General features: G+C 42.5%; 1 protein-coding gene across 1 annotated transcript in view; it reads right to left on the reverse strand.

The window, feature by feature from the left end:
- The window catches only part of Slc14a2 (solute carrier family 14 member 2), a 443,733-nt gene that overhangs the window by 204,460 nt on the left and 216,067 nt on the right, over positions 1 to 23,206 (reverse strand). The window lies entirely within an intron of this gene.

Below are 23,206 nucleotides of genomic sequence, written 5' to 3' on the forward strand. Positions count from 1 at the left end.
CTCAACAGGTTCATGAGCTACGGAGCTGGCTTTGGTCAGTGACCTCAGGCTGTAAGATTAGCCATTGTAGATAACCATATATCTATTTAGAAAATATTATTTTTACTGTGGGGTATTTATTTTTAGCAAGGCAGCAGGGAATGTTGGAAAAAACGAAAAAGCTTCAAATGAAAGTCTGTCTCTTTTTGCCGCCTCTTCAGCAGAGCAGTGTTAAAAATAAATCCCTGAATGAAAGTCCTTCGAGCCAGCCAGGGAGACAGGAACCCCAAGGGAGGTGGGTGGGAGAAGGAGGAGGGGCTCTGTCATCTGTGGGGGCTTGAACAGGGTCATTTTCCTGATGTCTTTTGAAACTGAAGACAAAGGATTAGGTTTTACTTAAAATCATAGGTGTTGATAGCAGTCAGTTGTGGAGGCGGATTCTCTTAGCTTTTTCTTTCTTGTATTATTTTAAATCAATTATTGCTGAAAGCAATCTAGCTAGGTGAATGAAGGCCATGCTAATTTTTGGAGAGTCAACCTGGTTGACTTGGAGTCTTCCTAGTTTATACATAATAATTAGGAAAAAAAACCAAAACCCTTTCCATTCTTAAAATGATCCCCGAACAGTGAATCACATAGTCATCTTAATGATGGCTAATGCTTCCCACAGTCTTCCTGAAATTCTAAGATGACAATATTGGCTCTGCTATTTTGAGCTGCAGACAACATGATAGACTGGCAAGGATGTTAGCTAGAACCGACAAACCCCTCTTGTTTTGTTTCTCAATGAATAAACCCACACTTGCAGTGGGGAAACGCTGAGACAGTTTCCGCTAGCATGAACTAAGCTGCAAAAGCAAGTGGGTATACCAGACACACACCCATGGCTGAATGCCAGATACACACCCAAGGCTGAGGCAGACTGATAACACCTCCAATGATCACAATAATCTATTAATACACTTGAGCCACACTCAGTCTTGCTGTTCAGATAAGCATGGTCTGTGATTATTCTACAACACTGTTAAGGTGCTGGCGGTTGTCCCTCATTTATTACTTGACTAATAAATACTTTAATTACACTTAATAAATAATGTAAGCAAGGCTCACTGAAGTGGTAATTCTTTAAATTAATTATTAACTGCATGCAAAAAATCTGCACTGCCAGTACCACTAAAAGAAAATTCAGCCTTTAATCTAAAGTGATTATTCATTATCTGGTATAAAGGCTCCATTTGCATATTATTAGGGAAATAAACTTTGGCCTCCTTGGCAATACAGATAGATCTCAAAGTCTGTGCAGTACGGATCTCCAAATACTAAAGTAATGATAAACAATATGCAATAAAGTCTCCAGTTTATAGCTTTATAACAGCTGGTTTTTGATTTTCCAAATATATTACAATGATAAAGTGACCAGTTTATGTCTCAGCTCTTTGTGAACGGTGGTGCCTACAGATGGTCGGCTGATAGGAAACAGTAAATGTGCAAACCGCTCGTTTCCCTTGAGATCGGAGCCATAAAACGATCTCAGTGAGATCTGTGAAGAAAATTCCCGGTTAACTCCTTTCTCTTCTGCAGACCAGAGAGGATTCTGTCTGTAGGTGTTCCGCACATGTTTCTTTCCCCACTCCTCTCTGGCTTCCATTCTCTCCCACCAAGGAGAAAGTCAGCAACCTCAGACATTGTGCTAACGTTGATTCTATCACAGGGCACGAGGCTAGGCAAGGTCCAAGTGACAAAAGCTGGTTTGCACTTAGCATAGCACTTGCTCCTCAGGATTGGGCATCTCCCCAGGTAAACAACCGACCGGAGGAACGAGGAACGGTGGCTGGGGGGCGCAAGGCTTTCCAGCATCCAAGAGTGTGGAATGTAGGAGAAAATTAACAAGATGAAAACAGATTTAGGCAGGAAGGAAATTATTTCTCTTCAACTCTCTTTGGCATAGGAGAGGGACCAAGACTGAGAATGGAGGGAGAATGGAGGAAGACTGGAGGGAGCCAGAAATCCACAGGATGATGGTAGCAAAAGCAGGCTGTTCCCCACTCCACTCTAGCCATCTCCCTGACACCCACTCTGAGACTACTACTGTTCCTTCCTCTCTTCCTTCTACCCTTTCTTTCAATGAAGACTTGCTATATAACTCAGGCTGGTTTCCCACTCACAATTCCTCTTGCCTTGGCTTCCTGAGTGTTGGGATTCTAGGCCTGGGCTTTAGAGACTACCTCTTTCAGGAGACTTCCTTAACATCTGTTGATTCTAAGTATTTCCCTGAGGATGAAGAGCAGGCACCACATTACTGTGACCCATGTCCTTCAAGGTGATTACTCAGTAAGATCAAGCATTTCAATAATGCTGGTAGGGCTTCAATTATTGTTATGGATCTCTGAGAATTGCCTTCTGTGCATGTATTAGCTCAAAGGGCTATAACAAAATATGAGAAAAAAATGTTTATATCTTGTTGATCTGGACACTGGAAGAGTGGGACTGGAAAACCAGCATAGCTGGGACCCATAGCCAGTGTAGCTGGAACTTCTTCTAGGTTTGCAGGCAGCCACCTCCTTCTATATACTCACTCCCAAAGTCAAGGCTTCCCACATGACTCTATTTCTCCATTTGGTAGAAGTTTGGGAAAGAATTAGTGGTTAAAGATCAACATGGTTCCCCTTTTGTGGCGCTAGTGGGATTTTCCCCCACTGTCCTTTTTCTTTAGTTAAAGGTAACTTGAATCGTAACAATTTGAGGCACGCTGCAGATCAGTGAGGCAACTTTGGGAGCTCGCCATGAAGGCAACTGCCTCTCCTGTGGTTAATGCATCCCAGACGCTAGCTGTATCCTCATCTAAACAGGTTTGTAGGCTACCAGCCATCATCCATGCTCGCACATTGGAATGCTCACACATACTATTAGTGAAAGAAACTAGCTATAGTCAGTGCTTATACGTATCCAATCTTTCTAACATCCTTTTGAGCTAGATTGCTGTTATCATATATGCTCATTTTAAAGATGAAAAAGAAAAAAAAGCATCCCCAAAGAAGTTGAACAGCTTAGGGAAGTCTAATATAATAAGCAAGTGGAAGAGGCAGGATTGCAGCATAAATATCTTTAATCCTTAATGAATAAACAGCTGTATCCTTTATAACATATAATCTCTCGCCTTCTAACAAAAACTATGTCAAAGAATAGTTAGACTTATCTGGACTATCACTAACCTACCTGGTGCCCATCCATCCATTCCTGCATTCCTGTCTTGCTGTATGTATTCACAAAGTGACCCATGTCCATTTCTCAGTGACAGCCACTCCACTGGGGACTGGCTATGTAATAAAAACAATTGCAGAGAAGAAATAGAACCAACATGCTATTAACTGAGTTGCCAAAAGTGATCCAATGACCTTGGGGGCTGATGGTTCCTCAGCATGCTCTCTACACGTTTAGTTTTCTGGAGGCACCAGAAGAGACATCTTAATAAGACTCACAGATTCTCAAACGCCTGGGAGCCTCACTGCTGGGCCCCACTTCTCATGAGATGAGGGAGTGATTTCTGATTACAGCTGTTAGGGAAAATAAAACAAAGCTGGCACTCCACTGTCACTATGCTGATCTCTGGGTCCAGTCATAGTATTCAGTGCCTGTTGCCTTCCCAGACTGCAAAGACAGACATGGGGAAAACCAAGCCAGTGACCTCTCACCACCATCCCTCACTCCAAAACTGCTCTGGGGTCAAGGCCCAGTGAAAGCTGCAGGATATACATACATACATGCATATATATATATATATATATATATATATATATATATACACACATACATATATACATATACACACATATATATGTGTGTGTGTATATGTGTGTGTATCTATACATACATACATACATATATACCATTGCATTTTCTCTCAACTTTGATGTTGAGTTCCTAACGTCCAGCATAGCAGAATGTGACTCCATGACAAATGAAGCCATTGGAGAACTCAGCAAGATATGATCATAGTGAAGTGTAGGAGGCCCCTAATCCTGGCTGGTGTTCTAATGCAGTGATGAAATTTGCAATGTAGCAACAGGCACAAAAAGAGTGCAGCATTTGAGACAAAGAAATTACTACTGCTGATACACATGCTAACAACATCCAGAAAACACCAGAAACTAGGGGCAAGCCATGGGCTGTGTACTTCCTCACACCCTCAGAAGAAACTTCCCTAACATCGTCATCTCAGTCCTCTAGGCTCTAGGACTTTGGGACAATAGGTTGCTGGTGAGCAGCCCATTGGTTTCAGAAGCCCTAGCATGAACATAGAAAGCTTTTATTTATTAATTTTTTTAATCCTATTTTGTTACAGGAAGTGGAGGTTTCAAGAGGTAAAGTAACCTCGCCCCAGGTTACACAGCTGGGCAGAGGTGACGTCAATAGTCCCGAGCAACTGCGCTCGGCCAAGCTGGGATTTTCCTCCTTGATAATCCAGATGCAGTGCACATCACTGTCAGTCTGAGATGGGCAGCCCGATCACCCAGGTCACCCTTAACACTAGCTTCACACACAACAACGTCTTTCCTTGGTTTCTGCCCTGTTTCTTTTTAAACAATAACTGAATCAAATCAAATGTCAAGAGGAAATTTAGAAGTCTTATTGTATGTTATTTGTTGAGGTCAGGAAACAACCTCATAGGAAGAACAACAATATCAACCAACCAAACCCTCCAGAGCTCTCAGGGTTTAAACCACCAACCAAAGAGTACACATGGAGGGACTCATGGCTCCAGCTGCATAGGTAGCAGAGGATGCCATTGTCATGCATCAATGAGAGGAGAGGCCCTTGGTCCTGTGAAGGCTTGATAGATGCCCCATTGTAGGGGAATGCCAGGGTGGAGAGTTGGGAGAGGGTGGGTGGGTGGAGGAACACCCTCATAGAAGCAGGGGTTGGGGGATGGTTTAGGGGGTTGGGGAGAAGGGGACAGGGGATAATATTTGAAATGTAAATAAAGAAAATATCCAATAAAATATATATTTTTTAAAAGAAAAGTCTTATTGTATGTTATTTGTTGAAGTCAGGGAAGACCTAAATATGTGAGGCACCAACACACTCTGTGTGTAGTGTGTGTATATGTGTGTGTGTGTGTGTGTTTTGAATCTGTATTTTTTTATGCCAGGCAAAGCAGATTCCTGGGCTTTTTCTCATCATCAGGATCATTTTATTGTGAAGCCAAGATCCATAGTAGTCAAGCTCTGAGTTTAGACTGGGTATCTAAAAGAGGACTCCCAGCCCAGGATACCCATATAGCCATCAGCTTGGATTTCACTCCATTCCTAAATCATTGGGGGATGGATATGGTCAAGATACATTGTATAAATATATGGGATTTTTCAGAGAAATAAAAATATTTGAAAAAAAGAGAAAGCTAGGCCTGAGTTTGAGTGAATGAGACAGCAAGTAGCATTCACCATGGTTTCTGACTCAAGTTCTTGCCTGAGTTCCCTCCTCAAGTTTCTTTGATGATGGACCTAGATGTGTAAAAAAAAATTAATCATGTTCTTCCTTGAGTTGCATTTGGTCATCGTGTTTGTCATAGCAACAGAAAGAGACTACAACTGCCCATAAGCCTGGACAGTCAAAGAACTGACTAAAGCAGAGGCAGGTGGATACAAGACAACCATCCAACCACAGAGATCAGGCTATACCTAGAGATCAGAAGCTGCTAAGTAGGTTAATACCAGTTGTTATGGCTTAAATCTTAAATGTCCGTCATAGTCCTTGTTTTGAATACTTGGTTTACAGCTTGTGGGGGTATTTTGAAGGCTGTGGGATCTATAGGAGGTGGGGCATGGTTGGTGGCAATAGTCACTAAAGGACAGTTATTGAAAGTTGTGCATTCTCCTGCTATTGGCCTGCTTTCGCTAGTCAATGCCTGCCTCTTGTTGCTACTGGAATGGCTAGGTATAAGTCTCTTTTACTAGAATGCTGCCTTCCATGATGGATTGAAATCTCTGTGATACCACGAGTCAAAGTATACCTTCCTTTCTTCCTTAACTTGCTTTAGCCAGCTATTTGATTGCAACAGCAACAATATATTGGATCAAAAGTAATATGCTTCCAGCAAGGTAGGCATGTCAGTGCCCGGAGAGGAAGCTCTTTATGTCACCTCTTGGGGATCCCAGACAGAGCAGGAGTTAGCATCTGACTCATGGGACTGGAAGGCAGCCTGAAACCCACAGGCTCAAGTTCTTTCACTCTTCTTCATTTCTAGGAGCATGTCATATATGACAATAGAAGTGACTGTTTCCCTTTATGGCACGATGTCTCTGTGTCCTTGGTGTCCCAGGCTCTTTACCTTTGGTGTGATTTTGATGGTCCACTTTATAGATGATAAAGTTGAGGTCCTGAGAGAGGCTGATTTGCTAAATATCACATATGTAGTAAGAGGCTCTGCTGGGTTTCCCATTAATTGTGTTGTATTCTTAGAATTCTATTGGCTGTAAAAGGCTCTGTTCTTCAGAGCTTGTCCTCTGATAAAGCTGAAGTTCACAGGCTAGGCTTACTGGACCCGGTTCTCACTTACCTGGGGTCTGATGCTCTGAGGACCAAATTAGTTTGCAACAGCTGGGTGCCAGTTCTGCCGATGGGGCACAAAAGAAAAGGCAAGCTAATGGATTCTTTGCTGTGTGGTCTTAGAGTAGACCCACTGAAGGTCTTCACTGTGGCTGGGAGTGGGTGGTGGATGTAATGTTAGGGGACATTTCGTGCCGGCAAAAATCATACAGCAAAGTTTCTAGATGCCAATAGGCTTGAAGAAGGGGAAGAATTTTGAAATAAGATTTCTTTAAAGTAGTTTTTGCATGGGAAGAGCCTTGGGCCGAGTTGCTTTGAGAAGGCCGAAATACCCTCTGCTGGAAAAGCCAGCAACTATTTTCACTGAATTTATGATTTTATCAACTTACAAAGGTTACTTCTTAACTTCCAGTGAACCACAATATTATGACTGGGGTTAAATAATGCCAGAACAATTCATGGGAAGGGAAACATTCAATTAATCCAGTCTGGGCGTTGAACTTGGATTCCTAAAAGCAGGCAGCTTTCGTGTAAGTATGGTCTTATTCAAGGAAACAGCCTGGAATCCCCAGTGACTGAGCAGTGCAGGGCAGAGCCTGCAGTAGACTCCCCAGATGAGAAGGGTCAGCTGTCTCTCTCCTTCTGCACTTCCTCACATGAAGATCCCCTGGCTCTCTCTCATTTCAGCTTTTACTAGTGGATGTTGTTAGGGATTGCTCCCTTGTCCAGCTCTGCTTCAAGGTTAGGCCAGTTTCCCTAATGTGTTTTTCCTTAGCACAGAAAAGCAGAGACCAGTTTATAAATTATCTAGCAATAGTGGATAATTATTGCCTTGGCATCTTCTCTTCACTAGGCTCTAAACATCACAGGAGTAAGATGTTTAGTAGTTTAGATGTAAATGTTGGTTGTGCCTCATCCCCGAATCTTCAGCACCCACCACAGTTCTGTGCCCTGCCCCGATTACTTCCATCATGACTGCCATACCTGGTGCTTAGAAAATGCTTGAAAGGAGCTCGATGGAGCAGGGGAGGAGATGGACGGAAGGGCCCAGCTTTAGTGTCTGGCCCAGGGCTGCTGATTAAATGACTACCTTGCGAGACAGGTTTTTATGATCAGAAGGCCCAGATGTGCCTGTACCATAGTCCCATTCTTGGACTTTTCTCGCCCCATTCTAGACCTTAAGGTCTAGAGGTAACAGCAGGGTCTTAGTCCCTCTACAATGGCCTTTCACAGACTTCGGAATCTCACTAAAATCTTCTGGGATTGTGATTAGTGAGCAATAAGAATGACAGGAAAATGGGAGATGGAAGCAGAAGTGTGTGTGCGCATGTGCATGTGCGTGTGTGTGTGTGTGTGTGCATGTGTGTGTGTGTGTATGTGTGTGTAGTAGCATAATGTGTGTACATGGGAGTTTAGCAGAGGATCACAGCCTCTCTGATTTCCTCCCTAGCCCACTTTGGAATTCTTAGCTTTGGGAGACAAAGAAAGCTAAGTGTATCTTCCTTCCTTTTGCTTCTCAGTTCTATGCAATCGTGGCCCCTCACACCCCGCCACCATCTTCTCCGCATATGCACCTTTTGTTCTTCCTGCAGAGCTGGTTTTTGGTTTTTCCAAGACGAAATCGCCAAGCACATACATATCTTCAGTTTGTGGCCCCACTGGCACCTCCATTTTACTTTAATTACCCAATTACTGGAGCCATCCAATCTATTTATTCAGGCAATCAAGACTTTAAATGCATGGATTTATCATCGTCTCAAATCACCTGTCACTGCGATAGGGCAAAAATAGAAAAGGCACTGAGGGGCTGCAAGAGTAAACCTCGCCACACTTCTTTTGGTCAGGTTATTATTTTAGAGATTCCTGTGGGAAGGGGAAAAAAGAAGAAGAAAAAAAAACAATGGAAGAGAGAGTGAAAAGCATGATGGGAAACCGTTTGGAAGTGTGTGTATTGTCTGTTTGTGTTTTGTGTGTGTGTGTGTGTGTGTGTGTGTGTGTGTGTGTGTGTGTGTATGTGTGTGTGTGTGTGTGTGCTGTTGATCTATGCGGAGAGAATGGTGGAATTTATGTCATCTCTGTGGGATTCTCAGAGGTTGGTGGAGGAGGTAGGGAGACATCAGAGGATGAAGAAGGTGGCCTATAGATCATGCCTGTGCTGAAGCTAAAGCTGTTTCTAGACTTGCCCAACATAAGCCCATTTTCTCATTTGCCTGATGCCCACAGTGTATTTGAAAATAGACCCCTTTTGTCAACATGAACAGCTTTGTTTCTTTCAGCCATTCACCATTTGTGGCATCTTACTCCAGTTTACTCACATTTTTTAAAAATTAAAATGTGGTACCCCAATGTTTAGTACAGAACTTCAAGTTCAATGGTCCTTGCCCCTCTGAGCATGGCGTTACTGTTTATGCCACCTCAGGTCTCTGAAAGCTGCTTTGGAGAGCTCTGTGCAAGTCTTTAAGTCTTTAATCTTGCCTCTCATGCATGCACTCTGACTATAAACTTTTAATAAAACCAGTGTGGGAGCTTATATTTATCCATATCTGTGTCTAAATAAGATTAAGTGTATTTATTTTGTGAGCTTTTTGGAATTTGAGAATAAAACATCATTTGTTCTAACTTCATGATGTGAAGATTCAGACACAGAACCCAGCTTGAATTTCAGTAAAACTCCCAGTCTGTTTACTATTTTACTTTCAATGTGGCTGCCATAACTTGACTGGGGAATCATGGTTATAAACCAGGAGAGAGGCAATACAGAGCACTGGAACGAGCCACTGGCCAATTGGCTGTTGTGAACCCACCAATGAGTTCAGAGGCGGTGGTCCAGTCCGAGGGAAGTCATGAGAGGAGAATGCCAGCATCAGTAGCATTGCTTAGGTCTTAGCATGAAAATTGAAACAGAATAATCTCACCAAAATTGTTTTAGTAAAATTCTCCTCTAAAAGAACTCAATCAACTCTAGATCCACCCATGGCTTCATTTGCATCTCGGACATATACTATACTGTATACAGTAGCAGACATGTACTCATTTTTTTACATATAATCACAATAACACCCTGGGTATAAATATAGATACCATTCTATTTGTCTTCTCCAAAGCATTGAAATACTTTTGCCTAGGTCTTCTGCCACTAAGTTTATCCAGTGTCCTTCCTATAGCATAGTTTTACCTGTGAGTTTTGTCAAAGCAAGCTCATCAGTAAAAATTGTTACAATTGTGAGGGGGTCAGCTTAATCCGAGCTTGGTAGTGTGTGGTAAACGAGGATGTTTGGGATAAGATCTATCAAGTCACCTTCTAGAAAAATTCTAACTCCAGAAACAACCAGATTACAGAGAACTGTCGATTAAAGCATCTTTTTGCTTTCTATGACAACGACCCAGGTGGAGGGGACAAATGGATTCCTACCTGACTGCAAAATATGATATATTATTATAAACAGAGTCTTGAATTATAGAAAATACTAGTTAGCATAATTACATTACCATATTTTTATATGGAGATTATTATTCGAACACCAAACAGGCAATCTTCCATTGGAAGGGGGGGAAAAAACCAATAAACATGCTCAATCCTGACTTCCACTCGCATGCGTGTCATAGCACCAAACGATTCTAAAGTTTAAAACCCATTACGCTACAAGAGCTATTCACTTCAAGTAGGTGGCAATTTGCTTCTTTTTTTATCATCCCACGGTTTGATAGCTATTCACCTCTATCAATTCTTATCTTGCCCATTCTTTAGAAACCAATTGCAGTTTAAAAAGTGCCCATCTACTTCTGATTGAAATCATCACATGCTGGTTTTTTAAAAACTATTTTTCAATCTCTTAATAAAATAGATTGCCTCTCGACTGTCGGTTAGTAAACCTGTTAATGTGGCACTTCCAGAGACCTCCCCGCCTCTTGGATTTTCCTCCCATTTGGTTCTATCCAAGGAATCCCAGATTTCTACTGGTCATGTCTACATGTGCAAAACAGTTCAATGGGTCAAGATAGTTTAAAATTGTCTAAAATGTTGACAGTAACAAAACTCTTTATCAGTTAGGTCGAACTGCCAGCCATTTGGAGTTTGTGAAATATAAAACCTGTCTTACAACCCTTTCCTCAGCATACTAAGAGTGGTCTTCTTCTTCTTCTTCTTCTTCTTCTTCTTCTTCTTCTTCTTCTTCTTCTTCTTCTTCTTCTTCTTCTTCTTCTTCTTTTGTTGACTTCTGAGTTGAGTTAAGGATTTTCTATGTGGGGTCAAGTAGAGGAAGGGAAGGTACAGTGTTTACCCTTGTGGGACATGTTTCAGAAAGAGTCATAGGAGATGGTCTACCAATGTTCCAATGATGGAGTCCACAGTGATTCAGATATGGAAGAAATGTGGTTGAGAAAGTGGTACCCCGATCACAGGAGGTCTCAAATAGCCAAGGTGAAGGTTGTGTCAGTAAAACATGACCTTAAGTTTCGGGAAGCCACAGAAGCCATGGATAAGGCTTATGATCATAGCATGAGCTTAAGGCTGAGAAGTCAGCCAAACTGACCCTTTTCCTAGCCCTGCCATTCACCTTCCTGTCTTACAGGAAGAAAAGCCCCCCCAGCCCCCCCCAGGCTCCCCCCCCCGTCTTTAAACTACAGCCATCCTTGATGTCCCCTGAATATTGTCATACTGATTCTAAAATAATTGTTATAGTAAGTATGCAATGAAGTTTACTGAGTGAATGAATGAGTGTGTGGATCTGAGAGGCCATTCCTTCATGCCACTTTATGGGAGACTTCCACCAGTCATACACCCTTGATCTTATCACGACTTAGGGTTTCCATGTTCTATTACTTTTAACCTCATCCATACCATTTTGGTTTGAATCTTGTTAACTCCCTTCGAAGCTTCAAACGCAGTTAAAGAGATGTTAAGATAACATGACACAAAAACCATAATTGATTTGATGAGGGTTTCAGGCATTCATATCCTCTGTCCTATAGAATCTTTTTGTATGCAAGTAGATTAAAGAGCCCCGAGTCTCTGAGCTGGAGATAGAGTGAAAACTTGTATAGAGAACTAGAGAAGGCAGAAAACATTTGTTGAAGACAGTTCTTAAAAAGGACTAAGGACTTGATATTCCTCCTAGAAAAAGAAGATAATAAAATGAAAACAATACCATGTATATAGACAAGCTGAAATTATATTCAAGGAAAAGAAAATAGTTCAATATGGCTATTGGTGATATGAGAGTATAAATACACAAACCATCACTATGTGCTCTGTCTTACAGTCATCCCATCAGACTCTTTGCTGGCACTGCGTCCTATAAACCTCATAGCAGCATAAGAAAGGCTGCACACATGGGAACTCAGGTGTGCGTGAGGTACAAACGATGAGAGCCAGAACTGTCTATTTGATACATCTTAAGAAGAATATGATTCAGAGCAGCTAACGGCTTGAGAGAATGGGAACAAGTTGATCAACTGTCCCAGAGAGCAAGGGCAGCTGAAGAAGAGCTAGAGAAGTAGGGAAAAGAAGTGGGGGGCAAGGGGAGGGGAAAAGGGGACACTTTATCAGGCCTGCTGCTAACAAAAGGGAGCTTTGCTCTCTCATCAAATCCATCCTTCCGGGCAAGAGTTCAGATACATAGTGATTTCTGCTTTCTAACAAGAATTTCCTTTGCGCATTGCCCCCGAGAAGGATAGATTTGATGACCCAAGGTCCACTCAGCAGATGCATCATGGAGGCTGTGTCTCTGTATCACCAAATGTTTCCTTCTAAGCTGTTCTGAGAACCTATGGGACCTTGTATTGGGGATCAAATGCTGTCCAGCTGCCATTTAAGTCAGCAAAGAGGACAGCACAAGAATCGTGGCCACTTCACTCGACTCCCAAAGCCAAATTCAGGATGAGACGGTGGGGGTGGAGGGCAGGGTATGGCAGAGAAGACAGGGTTAGGATTCTCCAGGACTCTGCCTTTTCAAGGCCACAATAGCTATTCTCCCCGAGGTATGATATCTTGGTCCTCTGGGTTAGAATGTGTCCCTGTGAACTCTCTGGGTTGCAGTGATTTGTGTATACTGTAGGCGGGAGTCTGATCGGGGACTGAGTATTTCATAATACTTATTAATTAATCACCCCTTCCTTTCTAGCTATGGACTTAGAAGGGTGGTTTCACAATGACGGCTTCTCAAAAGCTGCACTCAAGGCTTCATCCAAACAGTTACCTGTCTCCTGCTGCCCCGTGGCCTTATCATTTTGCACAGAAGTGTCTTGTCATTTCTATTCCTTCATTGGCATGCAGAACGCTGTGCAGGGAGGGGGAGGGTGCCATGCTGAGAGTGTTGTTATCCTTCCTAACACGGCTATTTTTATTATAAAAGATGGAGACTCGTAGGAGGTTAATGGCTGCTTAGAATAAAAACAAATAGTGAGGAAGAACAAATATTCAAAGGAGGCATTGTCTTGCTGAGTGGATGATACTGACAGCGAAGCAGAAGCTTTGTGCTTAGTTTTTCCTTCCTTGTTTGACTGCATAAACCAGGGTCCTGTGTGCTCAGTGGCTGCCATTGTATTGTCATCTATTGTCAGGCCACCTAAGGAAAGTGACTCTGTTGTAAGGCAAGAGCTCTTCAAAGAGCCAAGGGGTCTAGCCAGTTCATTTGTTTCTTCCTTTCTCCAACATGGTACTTTCCACTGCCTTTGTCTTAGTAGATGGATTTTCTCCTGGTGATCACCTTGGGTTCTTGCAGAACCCTCTTGACACTCAGTGGTGGGCAACAACAGAGGGTCATCAGCTATGAGCCATATACACTGCTTTGTGTACCATTTAAAATCATCTGCCTACATCACAGAACACCCACATTAGTGCACCTTTGCGATTTGAAGACCCTTGTTTTGTTGAGCGTTGCAAAAAGACAGTTTCTAGCCATATTGTTTTTTTCAGGTGAGGTTATCTGTAATCCAAACTTCTGTAGCCCTATGCCTAGTTTCCCCCAAAGTTCTACTCCTTGTCAGGTAATTATCAATAGAAAAGAAGACTAACATTATTTGGGTGCAAACTGTGGATTTGGAGGAGATTTGGTGGATTGGTGTGCTAGACACCATGTGAGATGTTTTCATTTCATTTACTTCTTTTTGATAATCTAGCAGGATAACTGCTATTGTCTTTATTTCAGTGGGAAGAAGCTAAACTAAGGCACAGAAAGGCTTGATCAGTTATCCACGGTCATAAAAGTAGAAAGAAGTGAGGGTTCATTTATTAATCAGATCACACACACACACACACAGCATATTTGATCCCTTGCTAAGCATACATTATATATTTCTTTACATAATATCTTATTCCTTCAAGATGTACTGCCTCTCAAAATCCCCTGGGAAGATTCTAATGGCTATTATCAAATCTTAGCACCAAGGAATACAACATAGAGAGCTAGTCCATCTACCTGATCAGCACAAACTTTGTCCAATTACTGATAAAAGAAAACATTCTATGATTGCTTCCAACTGACCTAACTAAATTACGTCAGATCTCCTACCCACTTCTGCACCCTTCTGTAACTACTTCTTATTTCCTGTCTGGGTTTTGAATTCCCTCCTTGATCATTCCTTCTCCTTTTCTCCTCCAAAGAGTTTTCATACTAGATACATTTCATTGAACACAGATTCATGATGGCAAGAGCTGAGCAGTCTCCCTGGGTGCCTTTCACCTGCTGGTCCCACTGACTCACTGTGGGCAGTAGGCAAACTCCTTTCTTCTGCTCTTTGGAAGGCCCCGACCTCTGTAGGGCCCCTGGGTCTAGATTTTACCCCGTTTCCACTGGCTTTCTGTATCATCTCTTTTCTTTGTCTTCCTGTTATTGGAGTCTCCATTCACAAAGAGGGCTGATCAAGATTTTGCAACTCATACGCATCTTTCCATGCTCTGAAATCATTAATGAATCCCACTTGAGTAGTCACAATTGGCCTCTCATTCTTCTTTGTGTGTTCTGCTCATCTTACATGAACTGAAGCCAACTTCATGGAGACCACGCCTTGTGGTTTTCTTCAACCCCTTTATATTGTACATCCAACATGTACAGTTACTAAAAATCTATAGATAGACTGGGTTGACAATTTAAAAACCTGTCTTTTGCACAAGCTCTGTTTACGAGCTATCAAAGTCACATGAGGCAAGGTATTTACTTTAAAATTCTACCTGCCTTATCTTCAAAAAAATGATATTTGAGCAGCACTTTCACAAAAGGCTTTAGGACATTCCAAAGCGCCAATGATGCTTTCGTGATTAAATATTTGGAGAGAGAGAGTGTGGCAGATAAAGATTCATGACAAACATAGGTTGCTTAGCATGCAGGTGTTCTGAGAAGAGAGACTGAATGTGAAGCAGGAGCAGAGGGAGAAGCAAGGCAGTGAACTGAGCCGGATCACTGAATTTTCCTAAAGCTCCAGTCAGTGCTTCAGATTCATTAATCAGACGGAATGAATGTTAGCTAAAGGTTCCTTTTGTTTCTCTACTACAGCTCCTGATGGACTCAGATTACACTGGCATTGTCTCATGTTGCTATGATCCAAAGTCCTCAATCCATAAGAGTCTGAGTGAGATTTCTAGGTGCCCCAGTGTTAGCTTGGCTTGGAGATTCAAATTCAAGCACCCCTATCTTCTTTCTACTTTAGGGCTATTGTCAAAGAGTAGAGTCTACTGGTGTCACTGATATGTATACAAAAAACCATGATTATGGGACAGGAAGCTTGCGCCACGGGTAAAGAAAGGTCCTTGCTGCCAAGCCGGAAGAGCTGAGTTTGATCCCTGAGAGCCCTGTGGTGGAAGCTGAGAACTGACTTCTGCATGTTATCCTCTGTCACATGTGCTCTGTGACATTCAGACACACATACAGTAAGTAAATAAGTGCATGTAATACAGATTTAAAAATGCCAGTTTCTCCTATCCTGAAATGGTGGCGACTGAGCATCCTCAGCAGCGGCCAACTGTGAGCCTTGACCAAACAGCCTTGACCAGAAAGGCTGAAGTGATGGATGGATAGACTTCCTTCTTCCCTTTGGGTTTTCTCAGGAGAACTCTGAAAGCATACGGGGATGATTTAAGCCCAGCTGGCAAGCCTAATTCCTTTCAGAGAGTGCCCACCTCTCCCAGCATCTCACACAGATTGACTCTCTGCTTCACTTCCATCCGCCACAGTTGTAGGTCTTTACTAAGAAAGTGTAGGCTTCTCACACTCTCTGGGTGGATAGACTTAGCCTTCAAGCATGCAGTTCATGGAATAAGTGTTTTTCTTTCTATAAAAATTAGGACACATGGCATATACTGCTTTATAATTTTCATTTACTGTTATGCCCTGAATATCTCTTTAAGACAACGGGCACAACATTTAACATCAGTACCCTGACTTTCTTTCTCTCCATCACTTCACTAATGGATGTGACCACTGTGGTCAACCTTTGTCTTCTTTGTCCTCCCAGATTCTTTTAGTAATATACAGTCTGGTTCTCAGTCCTATGTAACTAGGCATCAGGGAGGGCTGGCTTCAGGAACTGTAGGAAATATGTATGGCTTTTATTCCATTCAGAGCAGGAATTCTTAGTTATTTTCAGGGTTATAAAAAAGGGATGGTTATTCATCATTTTTTTCCTTTAGTTATCCAGAGTGGCTGAAGTGGCTTTCTATGTATCCTGCATTTAGTTTATAGAACCCAAATAAATTTTAGTTTTTGCCTTTTGACTCAGGGCGGCAAATATGAAGGCAGTCTTTTCTTCTTTTTCTTTAAATTGAAAAAAAAATGTATTGAGTATAGTTAATCATGTTTTTCTCCTCTCGCAGTTCTTCCCAGATTCTGCCATTCACCCAACTTTATGTTTTCTCTCTTTTAAAATGAGAAAAAGCAAAACCAAATCTAAACAACACAACTCCTGAGAAATACAAGTATGCTTATACACGTGCAGGCACGTAGGCACGCATGCATACACATGTGTGCACAATCCGCCCCCCCCCCGGAACCCACAAAAACCAAAATCCAAACAAATAAGAAAAAGACCAATAAGACAAAAATAAAAAAATGCCCAAAGTAAAATGAGACAAAATGTCTACGAGACTACTATTGACTTTATTTTGTGTTGTCCAATTATTCCTGGTCCTGGGGTATGACCTGAAGTGTGGTTTCTATGCCCAGTGGGACTCCACTGGAGAAAACTGATAGTTTCTTGGTTAGGGCTCGAGTCCATGTCCACTCTCTCAGTCCTGGGACTGGAAGGGGTCTTTTGTTTTATTTTTAATTTTTGTTTTTTGTATTGGATATTTTCTTTATTTGCATCTCAATTGTTTCCCCCTTTCCAGGTCTTCCCTTCGGAACTCCCCTAGCCCATCCCCCATCCCCCTGCCTCTATAAGGGTGCTCCCCCACCCACCTACCCACCTACTCTTGTCTTCTTGTCCTGGCATTCTCCTATACTGGAGCACCGAATACTCCCAGGCCCAAGGGCCGCTCCTCCCATTGATGTCCAACAAGGGCATCCTCTGCCACATATGCGGCCAGAGCCATGGGTCCCTCCATGTGTACTTTTGGGTTGATGGTCCAGTCCCTGGGAGCTCCAAGGGGTCTGGCCAGTTGACACTGCTGCTTCCCCCATGGGGCTGCAAACCCCCTCAGCTCCTTCAGTCAGAAGGGGTCTTTTCTAAGTACACTCTCAAGATATGTTTTTGTTTTTTGTTTTGTTGTTGTTGTTGTTGCCATTAAAACTGTTGTGCCTTTCTGCTCACCTCCCTTCCAGACCTAACATATCACCATCGCACAGCTCCTTGATTTCTGCCTTTCCAATTGCTCCCATGTTTCAGGACCACATGAAGAGGGTGTGCGTGCAGGCTTTCCTACGCTCCGTTCTCTCAGGATCTCCCCTCTCTGGAACATCTGCAGTTCCTGGCCGCTGTTAGTACTGCTATGATTTTATGTTCCCTCAACACCATCTCTCCTTTTAAACTTCCAATATTGTGTAGATCTTTCAGGCTTTTTATTTTAAAGTTATGGCCAGTGGTAGCCATTTTATAACTTCTTAAACATGGACCCCTTCTATCCAACAATTGGAAGAGTGACACATGCCCATGAAAGATGTTTTATTTGTGTTGGATCTAACGCTGCTAAAATATATGCCCTAGGGACTCACTCTGCTGTGAGGTTTTGCTTTTTGTTTTCTTTTCCTATAAATATCTAGCTTCTGCCCTCAATTCCCAGGCCCAGCCCTCCAAGTTTCAAGCAACACAACTTGTAGAGTAATGCAGATGTGGAGGCTAGGTGATTTACATATGCAGATATGGAGGCTAGGTGATTTACATATGAACTCTCTTTTTGGGACTTCATTTTTTGGAAGATGAATTTCTCCCATGGAACCAATGGCTTTCAACCCTGATAGACTTACTAGAATGGCAGGCAAGCTCTTTTGTTCTACACTTGTTAACGTTTTCTCCATTCATGCTGTCCCATATTTTCATGATACCCTTGCTAGGAAGGTAGGGAGGCTATTTTCCTGCCTGTTTGACAGAGGAGGATACTGTAGACCTGTGGGCCTAACTTTAGATCATAGAGATGACAGTCAAGCTGGAACCAAGTGCCAGGTCTCTGGTGTGCTTTGGCCATTTGGCAAGACGCCCAGTGAGGTTCTGATGACAAATTGTTTCTCTCCATCATTTGCTTCTAAAATATGGTCATATTTCTAATCCCACATGATTCTTATAGAAGCCCTGGAGGAAATTGGGTAAGGATTCTTAGAGTCACTATTTTCTACATCAGGGTTTATAAAGGATCTATTCTAGTTACATATGAATCCATAGATGGGATAAGACTGAACTAAGTACATAGACCTTCCAAGTAGGACTTTGGCACTTTTCTCCCTCCATCCCATGTACCATGGACATTATCCCTTTATTTGCTAATGATTTTAGCCAGAAAGCATGAGTGTTGGCAACCACTTCAGGGTGATCTTTAAGGAAAACACTTCCAGCGGAACCCACTGTCTGGCAGTAAGTGATAGGCAGGTGTGCAAGTGGTGTGGTCCATGAAAGGAACAGGGGTGGGGTGGTATGGGCACAGAGCCAAGGTGAGAGGCAGGCTTCTGGGTTCCCATGCCCATTCCTCCCTAAAACCATGCTAGCAGAGGTCAACAACTTGCCCATGAAGCAAAGACTGAGTGGATGTCAGACCAGGGGTTGGTTGAGACAAATAAAAGAGTTACCCTCACATTCATCCAGGGAAAGAGAGGGGTGTCACTTTCTTACCACTTCTATTCTCTGCTGTAGTAACTTGGCCACTATTATTAACTTTGGGAAATGGCTCACTGCCTCAACTCAGTCCATACAAACGTCTTACCAGCCCTGAGTTGAAGAAAAAGATGAATATATTGTGATGCAATCATTCCCCATAGATGTGTAATAGATGACTGGAGTTCCTGCTGCTGTGATGGGTGCTGTCAAAGTTTCAAAGAAGGTACCTTCTCACACATGCATAAATAGCAATGTCAGTTTCTTAGGGCAGAACCAGGGACATGGCACAGTTTAATGTCTCCTTGGAAAATGCCTAGTTTTGTTTAGTTTTGTTTGTATTCTACTGAATCTATCTATCTATCTATCTATCTATCTATCTATCTATCTATCTATCTATCTATCTATCTATCTATCTATCTATCTACCTATCTACCTATCTATCATCTATCTATCTGCCTCTATCTATCTATCTATCTATCTATCTATCTATCTATCTATCTATCTATCTATCTAAAGTGTTTGAGCAGATTGAGATGGTGACGTGAAAGCACCCTGGGCTGAGCGAACAACATTCTACAGAATGATCCTACAAAGACATTTTGAGAATTCAATGGACCTGTTGATCCAGAGTCCCTCCATATTTGTGACCTAAAACCCTCAATGCAATCTTGAAGATCCCATCTTCTAAGATATAGGATGTTGTTCACTGTATCGATTTACTGATGGAGGAGCAGGAGCTCAGTGTGTCTTTTAAATCACGAATAACTAATGGATAATGGAGACAGCAATGAATGAGAAAAGAGGCCATGGGTTTGAAAGAGAGCAAGGACGGTTTGTGTGTGTGTGTGTGTGTGTGTGTGTGTGTGTGTGTGTGTGTAGTGTTGGAGGAAGGAAACAGAGTGGGAAATGATATAATTATATTATAATTTGAAAAAAAAGTAACTTAAAAAAGAGTGAACAAAACACAGGTTAGGGCATTTAGAGAAGAGGAGTTCACAGGCGTGGGAAACATGCCATTCATTTCGGTGCCCTTTGTTTTCACTGACACAGAAGGGTGTTTCTGAGGTGAGAAATAGCATACATTTTCAGACAAATGAAATTTACCTCCACCTTTAATTTACCACACCCATCTCCTAACTTGTAAGAAAGACTAGGAGAGAAGAAGCCTAGTATTGCTAGGACAAGGTGCAGAAGGTTAGAGCAATGTTTGTAAACCAGAAAACACAACTTAGTGGTGTCCTTGAGGCTTGGCAGAGGGACTTGACTCCAAGAGATGACATGGTACAAGATCCCTGTCATATTTTTAGTAAGTGTGTTTCTTGTGTCTTTAGGGGAGATAGAATCACAATTGAACAGAGCCATGTTCTCTCTCGGGGCAGATACTTGACAGACAGTATCAGGGTCATCAGCCTCTGCTCTTGTGATAGCTTATCTTGTATCCAGTTATTAAAGGAAACTGGATCCGTGTTAAGACACTCTGAGATAACATTGACTTTGCCATTGGGCATGGAATGCTTGGACACCATGAGTATTGCTGCTTTACTAGGAAATGCAGGGGAACTTGCTTAATTTCACTGGGCTTTGGTTTCTTCATACCTAAAGCTGGGGAATGAGCCCTTAGCATCCTCATCGACAGGGATTCTACAAGATAAAATTTGGTAGTGCTTTCTGAACACATTAAAAAAAAAAAAGTCCTGTACAAATACAAGTGGTTGCTATGGTGAACTGGGTTGAAATAGACCCGTGATTGGGACCCAGTAAACTTTGGGCCTTGTCCAACTCAGCTCAGAAACAATAAATCTCAGGAAGTCTCTTACCTTCCCAGAACCTCAGTTACCTCATTCGTAAACACAACAGTGAATCTGTTTATTTCAGGGGAGCATTTGAAAGTCAACAGAGATGATTATAAATGGCTCCTCTCTAAAGAGCAATGAAAATGTAAGTTATGGGTGTCCAATGTTCTGTGCCTGTGCTCTGTTGTGAGTTTGGAAAGTGACTCTCTGGAGACCCGAAGGCTTCCCGGGTAGCCCCTGAGCCTGACCCCACTCCCTTTCTTCCTGCTTCTAATCATCGGCGCCATGTGTTTCCCATTAGCTTCCCCTAAACACTGCCCTTTCTCCCATGTTTCCTGCAGTCCCCATTCACAGTCCCTTGGATGCAAACTCTCCTTACAACTCCCAAATGTTAGCGCTGGAGATGGCCTCTGACTTCTCAAAACCAGCTCCCTTCTACAGAATATGGAGGCCCATAAGGTCAATTTGGTAGCAAAGTCAGAATCAGATTCCATGTTCAAGTTCAGAGGTCTTTCCTTTCTTAAAAGCATGTCTCACATTAGGTCTTTTAAACATTGTACTTTCCAATCCCATTTTATGATTTCACTACAGGAAGTCCCACGTTTCTTGGCTTCAGATAGGATCCATAACTGGTTTTGTTGTGTGAAATGTTGCTCTTCCCTCTTTCTTCCCATTTCAGTGATCTCGCAGAAGGCCATCCTTAGGAGTGATTAGCATGTCTTAGATACACTGGGGGAAAAAGTTTTCCTTTCAGCTCCAGTTAGTTTTCTCTTGTAGAAAACGAAAACAGAGAATAAGGAGTGAGGGAACATGCTACACTGACTCAAGCAATTTTTATGTGGCCTGGAGAGACCAGGGAAAGCAGAGCACATGACACCGGCTCCCGTGGTGCGACAAAGGCGTGCCAGTCACGGCGACTTCTGCTACTTTATTTTCGCCTATGTGGATCCTTGTTTCTGTTTAGGATATTTGATATGCGGGATGCCATATTTGTGATGTATAGACCAACGTGTGCTTTAAAAGGAAGCTTTGTAGATTAGTTTCTGGCACTGAGATGGTCTTTGTATGTGTATCCCAATAGCTCCCATCGTATTTCTGAGTTTCAGCCTCTACACTAATGACCTGCAGTAACTTAGCCATTCATGAAGGAATCTTCCAACTAGACTCTTCACCTCCTGTCATCAAGTATAAGAACCTTTTGAAATGTTAATACTCACCCTGCCTCACCTCAGAGGCACTCTACACAGAGAACTTCAAGCAAAGGAGTTTCACTAGGGCAGGGGCATAAACCAACTACCAAGCTGTCACAGATTATCCCCACTTTCAGTGTCTGTTCCCTGACGATTCACATAACCACTTTTAGGAAGGACATGTCTTTCTAAAGACTATGTTCTTCTGGACTATGAACCAGCTCAGCAAGCATTATGGGATTGTGGGACGTCTGGGTCCCTATCAAGATGCTGCAGGAATCCAACTTAAACCTGAGTAGAGGATAAATGATGGGATGTTTGAAACTGTCATCTTCCCCTAAAATAGCACAGAGAGCGAAGACGAATGGAAACCCTCATCAATTGCAATGTTTCCAAATGGGAAAGTAATAAGGAGAATTAAGCAACATGGGGCACAGTAGTCTGAGTTCTCATGGAGGACTTACCAACCTTAATGAAGGTAATGAGTTGGATGTGCAAGTTAAAGGGCAGGAGGGGAAAATGCAGAAATGGGAGAACAGGGAACCAGGGTGAGTCTAAAAGTGACCTCAAAATAATGGGCCGAAGTGACGCCCACGATTCTCTCAGGTCTCATTGTCTCTTATCTAAATGAAGATCCAGGAAGGAAAGAATCAGGACCCCGAAAAGGAGCAAGGACCATTCAGTTTTTACCTCATATTCTTTCTTTATAACCTTGTCTTTCTTCCTCTCACCATCTTCTTCTTGTAGGGGAGGGGGGCCTAAATCTACTATTGTTTGATGTGTGAGATCTTGATATTTACTGAGTCTACCTTTGCCAGAACCCTTCAACATCTTAATTTCTTAATTGTAAATTGCTCCAAGAATTCCTGTACACTTACCCTGCCTCCAGCTTCTTCCCACTTGAGTCTGTTATAGTGTTCTGCGGCTCAGTCAATTGTTTGAAAACACGCCCTTGTATCCAGACCTTCCCTGGTCAGAAACCTGCCATGGCTCCATGAGCGTGGTGTTCCCAGTACTCTAAGTGCTCAGCTTCCCAGGCCTGCTCTTCCTGACAGAGCACCTGCTCCCATGCTGTCTTAGCTAGTTCACAGATCTTTTTGTTTCTATACGCACTCTCACTTTCCTGGTGTAACTCCCGTTCCTACTAGCCATTGTATTCCCATACAAAGCCAAAGTCAGTATGTGTTCTTCTAGCACATTTACCTTGTCTATGATGATAAATGCCTGGGCCCTGTAATTGAGCATTGGGTTGGAGAGTGATTCACATTATCATCCTAAAGTTGGGACCAAACATTACACTATCTCATCAGTTTTTGAGGTCTTTGTTAAGCTTCCCTTACTCCTTCCTTCTTTCTTCCTTTCTTTTTCCTCCTTCCTTCCTTTTTCCTCCTTCCTTCCTTTTTCCTCCTTCCTTCTTCCTTCCTCTTCCCCTTTTCCTTCCTTCCTTCCTTCCTTCCTTCC

Source organism: Mus caroli, chromosome 18 (assembly GCF_900094665.2).
Source record: "Mus caroli chromosome 18, CAROLI_EIJ_v1.1, whole genome shotgun sequence".
Taxonomy (NCBI): domain Eukaryota; kingdom Metazoa; phylum Chordata; class Mammalia; order Rodentia; family Muridae; genus Mus; species Mus caroli.